This window comes from Xenopus laevis, chromosome 6L (genome assembly GCF_017654675.1).
Source record: "Xenopus laevis strain J_2021 chromosome 6L, Xenopus_laevis_v10.1, whole genome shotgun sequence".
Taxonomy (NCBI): domain Eukaryota; kingdom Metazoa; phylum Chordata; class Amphibia; order Anura; family Pipidae; genus Xenopus; species Xenopus laevis.
In genome coordinates this window covers 100,301,286-100,312,352 of record NC_054381.1, presented here as the reverse complement: position 1 = coordinate 100,312,352, position 11,067 = coordinate 100,301,286, and the positions used below count along the sequence as shown (strand labels likewise).

General features: G+C 37.1%; 1 pseudogene; it reads right to left on the bottom strand.

Moving 5' to 3' along the window:
- Positions 1 to 354: 354 nt before the first annotated feature.
- The window catches only part of LOC108718534, a 544,081-nt pseudogene continuing 533,368 nt past the window's right edge, over positions 355 to 11,067 (bottom strand).

Genomic DNA, 11,067 nt, shown 5'->3' with positions numbered 1-11,067 from the left:
CACACCCATGCACATTACTGGTTGCGGTCGGCAGACTTTAATTATCTACAGGAAATAAGAGTGCACATCACTGCTTCCCACCTAAAATGAAATGGTGCACAATTATCCAATCAAATTGACCTGTATATGAAGCAGTCAGACACAGTGAGGAGCGACTCATGCACAAACAGGAGATGCCACATTTAGATGAGAAGAAATTAATCAGAATTTGACTTTTCTGCATTTGAATAGAAATATATGCCTTCGTTTCTCACTTGGCTGGAAAGAATTTACCAGTATGACTGCTCAGCTGCACAATCACATGGATATAAATTAAAGGAAGAAACAAAATACTTTTTACTTTTTATTTGGCTGCATACTCTTAATAAACTTGTTTCCTTCATCAGGATGAAGCCAGGTCACAGCATCTAGCACCGGCGCTCATATTTACAAGTATCACATGTGCATAAGGAAGGCTGAAGATCACAGTATGAAAAAGAAAATGAATAAAATGCCTAAAACGGAGGTCAGGAAAATGAAGATTCTAGCAACACAACAGCTGTGTAGGTGTTCACCAATAACTGCATTACTTACTCATACTTAGGGATTAGCAACCGGAGAATTTTTGCTTTAGAAAAAAAAATCGAAATTTAGGATATGTGTCCTGATAGACATATGTAATAGAGAGACTTAAAAGTGGTGCAAAGCAATTGCACAATGTGCAGCAGCTGTAAACCAATGGCACACACTGGGAAACAAAGAAAAAAAGGAATAAAAAAGCTAGAATTATTCCATTCTCCATTTTTAAACAAATTTAGTTGCAACAAAAGCAATGACAGCAGCCAGTAGAGCAGAGAGGAAAAGGAAGATCTGTAGTCCTTCCCGGTGCTTCTGTAGAAAGGTCTCAGAGTTGGAAACATTGTTTGGTGGCCTGTAAAGAGAAACAGCAACAAAAATCTGACATTTGTTAGTAACTTATAAGTTATTGACAAACTGCAAACTATGTCCAGAGCTTAGAAATAATATGATACCCTTCATTTTCCTTGTGCAAGCAATTTAAAGGCTACGAGACAGTCACGTATATGGAGTTCTGCTTATTGCAACTATTCTACTATTACAGTGCACATTTGAGATATCCCAGAATAACATTAAACTTAAGCTGAACATATATGTCAAAATCTGATGGAGGTGTCTGGACAATTTCAGCTGTATTACTTAACTATCTGGGCATGTGTAGAAGGTTGGGGAAGGAACATTTCTACGTAGGAATTAGGGACTGGGCTCCGATATGATTAGATTTGACCTGATCTCCTGGGATATGGTTAAAAATTTGAATTGTGTCACACTTGACAAAGCGTCTATTAAGCCTGAAACATGCAGCAAGTATTGGGTATAAACATATCCAGAAAGAGGACACACATGCCACCATATAGTTATTGACAGTTTATAGGCAGATTTAAAGAATTGTTAAAGGGGACCTGTCACCCCAAAAAAAATATTCCAAATCTTATTTTATCATGTTAGTCCAGCAAAATTAACTTTAATTACACTGTAAAAATTATTTGAATCTTGTTTCCTTTCATCCGGAAATTCATAATTATAGCAAGCAGGCAGGAGCCATTTTGTGGACACTGTTATTAAGACAAGCCTTGCATCATCTCAGAATCTTGTTTGTGCATCAGAATGGGGGACCTGATGTCCATCCCCATTCACTGGTTACACAATTAAACGGTGAAGAGAACGGGGGAATGTGGGGAGAGCAGTGACATCTAGGAAGTGCTGAATTGAAGGTGAAAGTAATTGCCTGCCCTGCTTCTATGCCTAAGGCATAGAGGAGGGGCAGGCAATATTTGATTGACAGTGGAGAATTTTAAAAACAGCTATAAATGCTTTAATAAAAAAAGAATTTGGTTTCATGTTTAATTTTAAAAGGACTTTTATTATACAGATTTTTATGTCTGGGTGACAGATCCACTTTAATTGCCTTTCCTACATCCATCAGTTAAAACACAGCTAATAGTTACCCACTGCAGTACTACACTAAAGATATATTTTCTAAAATATTGTATCCATGGAGCTTGCTCTTGTTTTTCATTCAGGTCACTATATTTTACAGTCAAAATAAAAATCTATTTTACCAACTGGAGAGCTAAACGTCCTGCCTAAATATCTATATAACCAGCATTTTATCAGATAAATTCAGCAGAATCCAACTAAAACTTGGCTAGACTGTTGCACTAATCATGTTCTACTGTTAATACCTGGAAAGCATTTTAGCTACGCCATCACTTATAAAGGGGGGAAGAGGGGGAAAAAAGGACAGATAGTACAGTAAGATGTCAGGCCTAAAACTTTAGTTAATACATGTCCCACGCTGACGATTTAACATATAGTAAAAGTCTACTAAAAAGATGAGGCTTTTATGGTAAATGGTCTGCTTGTGTCAGTGGCACCATAAGTAGCACAAATACTATGGAGTCAGAACTTGCACTGAACTGAAAATATATAATTTAAAATAAGGTACACAATGTTGAGTCAGTATACATGTACTTTTATTATGATACTGATGAAATAAACTTTTGAATTTTATTTTTCATGAGTATTGGGACATTTTATTTAATAGTGACACAATGTTGACGGCTGCAATCAAAATTACCCACTCTCATGATAGGGTCTGTTTATCATAAAACTGTTGATGAAGGAGTCCTAGTTATTCAATGTACAGGCAAACAGAAGCCACAACCTGAAGCATCTAGATAGCATTCGAGGACAGTGAAACAAAAGAGTCTGTTAACGAGTCAGGCAATCCCTTAACAAAGTGAATAAATCAAACCCAGATCACCTTCCTAGCAAAGCATAATGGAATTTATCAACTGCTGTTCAAACACTGACTTCAATGGGCAACGTAATTAATGTTATGCCTTTCTGGATAATAGGAGGGTCAAAACAGTTATTTCTTGCAAGACTGCAATTACAACAGTCAAGCGTCTCTTTTGCAATAGCTATTAAATAATATGGTTAAACTGTGGTTTATCAAGCATATCCTCCATAAATACTATGATGTAAAATGGTACAGTCCGGAGTTTTAAATGGGTGTGTTTTAGGGTAATTATGCATTATAGCAGGTTTTGGTTCATTGGAAAGCCATGCCATAAAGTGGTCATATTTGGGAAATGGATAAAATATCTAAATCTGGCCCTTCTTCAACACATTCATATATGTGGTTGAAAAAAACATGGTATTTCTATCAATATTGAAGTTGCACCAGTTACATTACATATAGACCATGGTAACTAGGGTGACTTCAATATAGATAGAAATACCGTTACTTATACTAACCTGCAGGTCCAGGTCACACACCGTACATATAAAAATGTAAGTGACTCGTATATATACCAACATTTCTCCTTTTCTTTCTCTCTTGTTCGTTCAACTTGAATCCACATTTTCTGCACTCATGGGGGGGGAGATGTGCCAAGTACAGTGGCCTCATTTATGGCTCTAGCGTTTGTGTCTGCAAACCACTCACTTAAAGCTATTTGGGGCAGTGGACTCCCTCCTCCTTACTCTGTAGCCACAGTTGGAATTTAATTATTTCCCTTGCACCATTGTTATCAGATCTTTCCCCCCTGAATATGTATGGAATGGTCAGTGAGGTGCACCCTATTTAGACTATGTAATTAAAATGATACACATCATTTACATGTACACAAGTATCTGAGATTTGCCATCATGGAGAAAAGCAACTTACTGCAACTTGTGACAAAACTGGTCTTTACCAACAGGGACTGGAATAACACTACACAGGTGTGAGCTCTGGGAACACCCACAGTCACCATTAGAATTTACTGTATGTACACAGTACAGGTATGGGACCTATTATACAGAATGATCGGCACATGGAGTTTTCCGGAAAAGGGATCTTTCTTTAAAGGACCGGTAACACCACATTTTTTTTAAATATTAAATATTTAAATATTTCCCCCCCATAACAGCTATAAATGATAGGTAAGGCTTACTTTCCCTTGGCTTTTTTCAAATCTTCAGCTTGAATTTGACATGCAAAGTGCCCCATAGGAGAAAGGCAAAACAGCTTGAATTCCTCTATGTGCTGAACCAGAAGTCAGCCTCCTACTGATAACCTAAAGCACCTAAGTTTTTTTTTTCAGTGTCTGCAGCTTAAATTTATGTTTCTATTCCTTTGGACAGCTTTGGGGTTAATGATGCGAGCATATATTTAAGCTGCAGAAAAAAGTTTAGGTGTTTTAGGTTATCTGTATGAAGCCGACTTCTGTTTCAGCGCACAGAGGAATTCAAACTGCCAACACCTTTTCACCTTTCTCCTATGCAGGGTCGGACTGGGGGGCCCGGGGCCCACCGGGACTGCTGTCCAGGGGCCCCCCGCCGGCCTACTAAAACGCGTCGGCCCAGCAACAGTGGCGTTCGGCGCGCATGCGCAACATCGACACCGCTCGGCACGCATGCGCAGCAGCGCCGTTTGGCGCGCATGCGCAGGCGGCGCTGCGCATCGCGAGAAAAAAAAGATTTTTTTTTCCGATTGGAAATATCTACTGAAGGGTTCTGGCCCGGCGGGGGCCCACGAGGGTCGGGGCCCACCGGGTTTTTTCCCGGTATCCCGCCGGGCCAGTCCGACACTGCTCCTATGGGGCACTTTGAAGGTCAAATTCAAGCTGAAGATTTGAAAAAATCCAAGGGGAAGTAAGCCTTACCCATATAGCTGTTTTTGGGGGAATTATCGCGAAAATGAAAATTTAATAAAGGCTTCATCATACTGAAATAAGAAACTTTCTAAATACAATCAATTAAAAATGCTGCATTGTTTCTGAAATAATAAAGCTTATGTTTACTATTCCTCTCTCAGCATCTGTTTCCCTTCATTCTGTCTTCATGCAGCAGTTGGGTGTCAGATAGTCATTAACAGTTAGATCCAATATATCTTATAGGGGGGCTCGTTTTCCTAGAAGATGAATCCAAGCTCATTCAAATAACTGATTCCAGTACAAACAAAGTCTAACAAAATAACTTGCACAAATTCTGCATGTAGAGAGACGTGATGTCTGGTGATTTTAATAGCGTGAGCTCTAATACATCTTCTAGGCAAAAGGAGCCCCTATAAGATTTATTGGATCTGACAATCAATATCTGTCACTCAACTCCTGCAGAAGAGAGAATGAAAAGAAACAGATGCCGAGAGAGGGATAGTGATGATAAACTTGATTATTTCAGAAACAGTACAGAACTTTTAATTGATTGTATTTAGAAAGTTTCTTATTTCAGTATGCTGAAGCTTATATTAAATGTTCATTTTCGCGATAGTTCCCCTTTAAACAAATTTGGTGTTACTGTTCCTTGAATTTGGATCTCCATACTTTAATTCTACTAGAAAAGCATTCAAATATGAAATAACCCCAATAGGAGTGAATTGTGTAAGAATGAATTAAGGTACTGTTTTACTATTACACAGAAAAAGGAAATCATTTTTAAAAATGTAGATTATTTGTTCGAAATGCTATGTTTGGAGCTTTTTGGATAATGGGTTTACATATAATGGATCCCATACCTGTACTGTGTGCTGTTCTTGAGAAAACATCCCCAAAAAGAACTTAAAGGAAAACTATATCCCTAAAATGAACACTTAAGCAACAGATAGTTCATATCATATTAAGTGGCATATTAAAGAATCTTACCAAACTGGAATATATATTTAAGTAAATCTTGCCTTTTTACATCTCTTGCCTTGAGCCACCATTTCGTGATGGTCTGTGTGTTGTCTCAGAGATCACCTGACCAGAAATACTTCAACTCTAACTGTAACAGGAAGAAGTGTGGAAGCAAAAGACACAACTCTGTCTGTTAATTGGCTCATGTGACCTAACATGTATGGTTTGTTGGTATGTTTGTGAGTACAGTGAATCCTACGATCCCAGGGGGCGGGCCTTATTTTTTAAAATGGCAATTTTCTATTTATGATTATCCAATGGCACATACTACTAGAAAAGTATATTATTATGAAAATGGTTTATTTACATGAAGCAGGATTTTACATATGAGCTGTTTTATGCAATATCTTTTTATAGAGACCTACATTGTTTGGGGGGTATAGTTTTCCTTTAACAAACTGAAGACTTTGGTATAGGGCCTGGTAATAAACTCAGCACACGTTAACATTGATATTCATGGCCCTGATTTAGAGAAGCCATATCATTTCCCTTTTGTATTAAACCTGGAGTGCTCCAAAAAGAAAAAGGATATACAGAAAGAAGAGGATAGCATCAAATGACCTTACAGAAAATAGTGTGGAGATTTAAAGGGGTTATAGTTTTTGTATTCTTTGCCTTCTTCTGAATCTTTTCAAATGGGGGTCACTGACCCCATCTAAAAACAAATGTTCTTTAAGGCTACAAATGTATGATTACTGCTGCTTTTTATCACCCATCTTTCTATTCAGACCCTTCCCTATTCATATTCCAGTCTCTTATTAAAATCAGTGTATGGTTGCTAGGGTAATTTGTTCCCTAAGAACCAGATTGATGAAATCCTAAACTGAGAGAGCTGCCAAATAAAAAGCTAAATTATTTAAAAATAAAAACGGAATTGTCTCAGAATATCACCCTCTTCATCATTCTAAAAGTGAATTTAAAGGTGAATAACCCCTTTAAATGTTTAAATTAATGAGGACAGAATTTAAAAATAAAAATACTAAATATGGCTCTGAAATGCACCATTTGGAACATCAGAAAAATAATGTAAGTACTACTCTACAGTATAGTTGAGAGAGGAGCAGCAGCTTGGAATTCAGTTCCAGTTGAAGTATAAACCAGCCTATTAATTTAAGTTTTTTGAATGAGGATACAGGGATATTTCCATCATATAATCAAGTAAAGGATAAATCATACTAGGAGACTGCTATTCCGATTCTTATACCAAATCTCGATTTATTTATTTTTTAGCAATTACGGTCTTTTTTGAACAAAATGTAATTGGTTTTAGAATATCACCCAAATTTACCTGTTGGTTATTTCTGCTATTATGTTTCTAGGCAATAACGCTAAAATGAAAAAATGTTTTCAAAGGTAAACTGATAGTGACTAAAAATTTTCCTGGTAAATCACTGTTAATAATTCTCCAAGGGAAAAAAATGCTGAATATCTGCAATATTCTACCTAAATAGAGATGACATTTATAAAAACGCGATTGAATTATTTATATTAAAATCAGGTTTATGGCACGAACAGCGCCATATATAATGTCTCTGCGAAAAATAAAGCAAAAATAAATAAAGGCACATTTTGCATGAGCTTACATTAGGATTGGCTGAAAACTGATAGCATTACAGAACTGAGTAATTAAAAACTGATCCCAATGCGGAAGAGACATTAATAACGAGCAACAGATATGTTCAGTTCAGGAGCGGGAGTTAATTAACCTCAGGAACTAGAGTTGTGAAGTCTCTCTCCTGTCGCAAGAATGTTTTGTCCATACAGTCAAAATGATCCCATGAGCTTAAACTCTAATCAAGTGAATGTTTTTATCATTGCAATACATTTTTCCTGTTGGAGATAATGCTCCAGGATTTCCATTTTGTCAGACTAATCAAACCTTCCACTGAACTAGCTGCTGACATGCAGAAACATCAGCCCGGCTTAGAGAATTCCAGTGCACTCACCGGTAGCTCAGGAGTCAGTGCGTTTTGCACTAATTACTGCCAGCACTTAGCACAATTATGTAAAATGACTGTCAGCAGCTACATTCAATGTATGTGTAATAAGCAGTCTAGGAATTAGAAGTTATAGTTCCTCACACCCTCCAGCCATGACATGTGGCGCACACACCAAATCAAGCTTTGTACATGTAATATTTCCAATACAATGCTCTTTCTTTTGAGGCTATCTTGTTTAGGCCTCATTCACACTAGTTAGTTGGTGGTTGTAACCTTTAAATGAATAAAATACTCTTCCAGTTGTAATGCAAACATTGAAGTAGTCTCAACATTATTAGCAGGGGAATATTGTAAAATAGAGTTATTTCTATGGATCACCACAGAGATCAAGGAAAAAGATGGCTTTGTTAATGACGGATAGGGTTGCCACCCGTCTGGTTTTCACCTGCACAGCCTGGTTTTCTGAAGGGATATCTGGGTGAAAACAATCTGTCTGGATTTCCAAATTAGGAAATCCACAGAGGGCTTTAAAATGAAAAGTGTGGTGATCAGTCAATGACTGCTACATCATAACCCCATCCAACATCACAGGTACACCCAAGAGCTTCAACTGCCCCCTGACATCATCAGACCACCCAAACCTCACCAGGCCCGCCCCCTGACTGCTTTGCATAGTTGCTCTGCAACCCTAATGATGGAACAAGCTGACACTTAGTACTTTTGATCTTCAGCTCCCATTAGGGTCCCTTTGTGAAAAAGACTATGGCGGTTGTATAGTAAAATGGCTCATGAGCAGCAACCTATAGCAACTGCAGGTAGCATTTATTGGTCACCTGTTTAAAAGCAAATAACTTACTGGTTGCGATGGTTAACAGCTCCTGGGCACACTTAGTGCCTTTTATTGTATATGGGGGTTTGGGAGTAATGCAATAAATGTCACAAAGTTTGCTATTGTTTTTGCAACTCAACAAATCAGCAAGTAACATTTACATGTTTGAAAGGAAACCTTTTATTGGTTGCTACACGTTACTAGACGTGGTCCAGGCTTTGCAACTTTTATTACATCAACCGACTATGTCCTGAACTTGGTACAATCAACTAGCCCCAATGCAAACTGTCCATTTCACAGGGAAGATTCCAAAAGATAAAAATATAAGGTGAAGGTTGGGACTATTTCCTACAGCAAGGAGGAGTAGGAGTGGATAAATAGATATATTTACAGCTCTATCGTCAATTCTGCAAAGTTTTAGGGGAATAGCAAATATCTCCTTTACCTGCAACATTAAAGTGATGGTGTATCTGTTTTTTTAAGGAATAAGTATCATAGTAAAAACAGTTTTGGCCCATATTTTTATTTCTAAATACAAAATCCTTGCCTCATTTCCCAATGGCCACTGGAACCAAAGTGCGAGGCTTATGGACTGGTAAGTAACAGGGGTCTTTTTGAAATCAGCATTTTTTTGTTTATTGGTGGGGGCTGCGTTATATTCTTTATTGGAGCAACCAGTTATACCTCATAGAATCCAGAGATACAGTAACCTCTTGCAAGCACATTTTCTTTATGTATGAATTTGGGAAGGGATACAACTTTGCTTATACCTGATGGAGAGAGAGGTTCTTCTTCCACAATCTAGTCCTACAAATACATTGTGAGTCTGAATAAAGCTGATCAAGTACTGCAGTCCTGATCATGTAGAGCTTTAACCGGAGAGTCATTTTGAGTGCAGCACCTTGAGATGTGGGAATGCCATTCACTCAGCAACAAAAGTAATTACAATTTTGTACTGTTTCTGAAATTCATATGTTATCAGTATAATGTCTATTTAATTGCTTTTACCGCTATATGAAACATTTGGCATTTGGTTTTGGCTCTCACTATACAATGCACCGCATAGTATATCAACAGGCCTATTCGAAAAAATGCATGCCAGTAAAATGTTCATTATAGTAAAAATGGACCCCTTTAACTGCCCATCTGCTGACTGCCATGTTTCTAACTGCCAGCGTCTTAGATTTTACATTTACGGTATCTTTTCTTATATTTATGCAATGCTGTGTGTTGTCTGGCAACATGGTAGTGTAGCAAGAGCAAAAAGGGAAAAGGGAAAAACATAAAATAACTCACCATGGTGCCTCCACAAACACACAAAGATAAACTTGGGCTCTTATGTGAAAAGTGACGAGACAATGCATATTTTGCAGCATTAGTTTTGGAGCAGGAAACCTAGAAAACATCTAATAAATGTTTGAATTAAGTCTTCCTCGGAAATATATGATATTATGTATTAAAGAAATACTCATTGCAATATGGTCACTGCGATGCTACAGATCAATATGAAGCGAATAGTGAGATATGAGAGACTATGCAAGATGCAGTCCAAATAATTTTGTTTACATTTCAAACCCTTATCTTTGAATGATATATTTCACTGGACAATGCCGTTTAAAATTCTACAGGCGCCCTCTCTGCAGCAATGAGATCACACAGGGATTCTACAACATATCACAGATGAGAGTTACACTATATGTAAGGTATGTGCCGTGGATACACTTCAAAAGAAATTTACAGGCTCCTTTTCCTGTAACGTGGGTGTCAGAAGTATATTAATACAAGTGAAGATGCATCTGATCAGAGTTTTGGATGATCTGTTTTTGAAGTAATTTCAAAGAACACCTCGACTGGAACCAAAGCCATAAAATGCCAAAAACCTGTCATGTGCCTCTCAGTAGAATGATTTAAGTTTCTGTATCCTCATGAGCTGGAGATGCTCAGGCTGGTTGCACTACCTGCCTTTTTATTAGCTGCTGCCACAAATATCAGAAGTGAAAATTATCATGGGACGGGGCAGGTAAAATATATAAAAATATAGTTATGAGACTAATCATATTACAAGAGAACTCTAATAGCTTTTATATGAAGGACAATACTGTGGAGCACTGCAACCACTATGTGATCAAAGATCGATAGATAGAAAGATAGATAGATAGATAGATAGATAGATAGATGATAGGTGGATAGACAATAGATAAATAGATTAGATAGATAGATAGATAGATAGATGATAGATAGATAGATGATAAAAAATAGGTAGACGATAGATAATAGATAATGGATAGATGATAGATAGATAGATAGATTATAGATAGATAGATGATAGATAGATAGATAGATGATAGGCGGATAGACAATAGATAAATAGATTAGATAGATAGATGATAGATAGATGATAGACGATAGATAGATAGATGATAAAAACTAGATAGATGATGATAATTGATAATAGATAATAAATAGATGATAGATAGATAGATGATAGATAGATAATAAATGGATAGATAGATAGACGATAGATAGATGGATGATAGATAATAGATAGGTGATAGATAGATGATAGATAATAGATGGA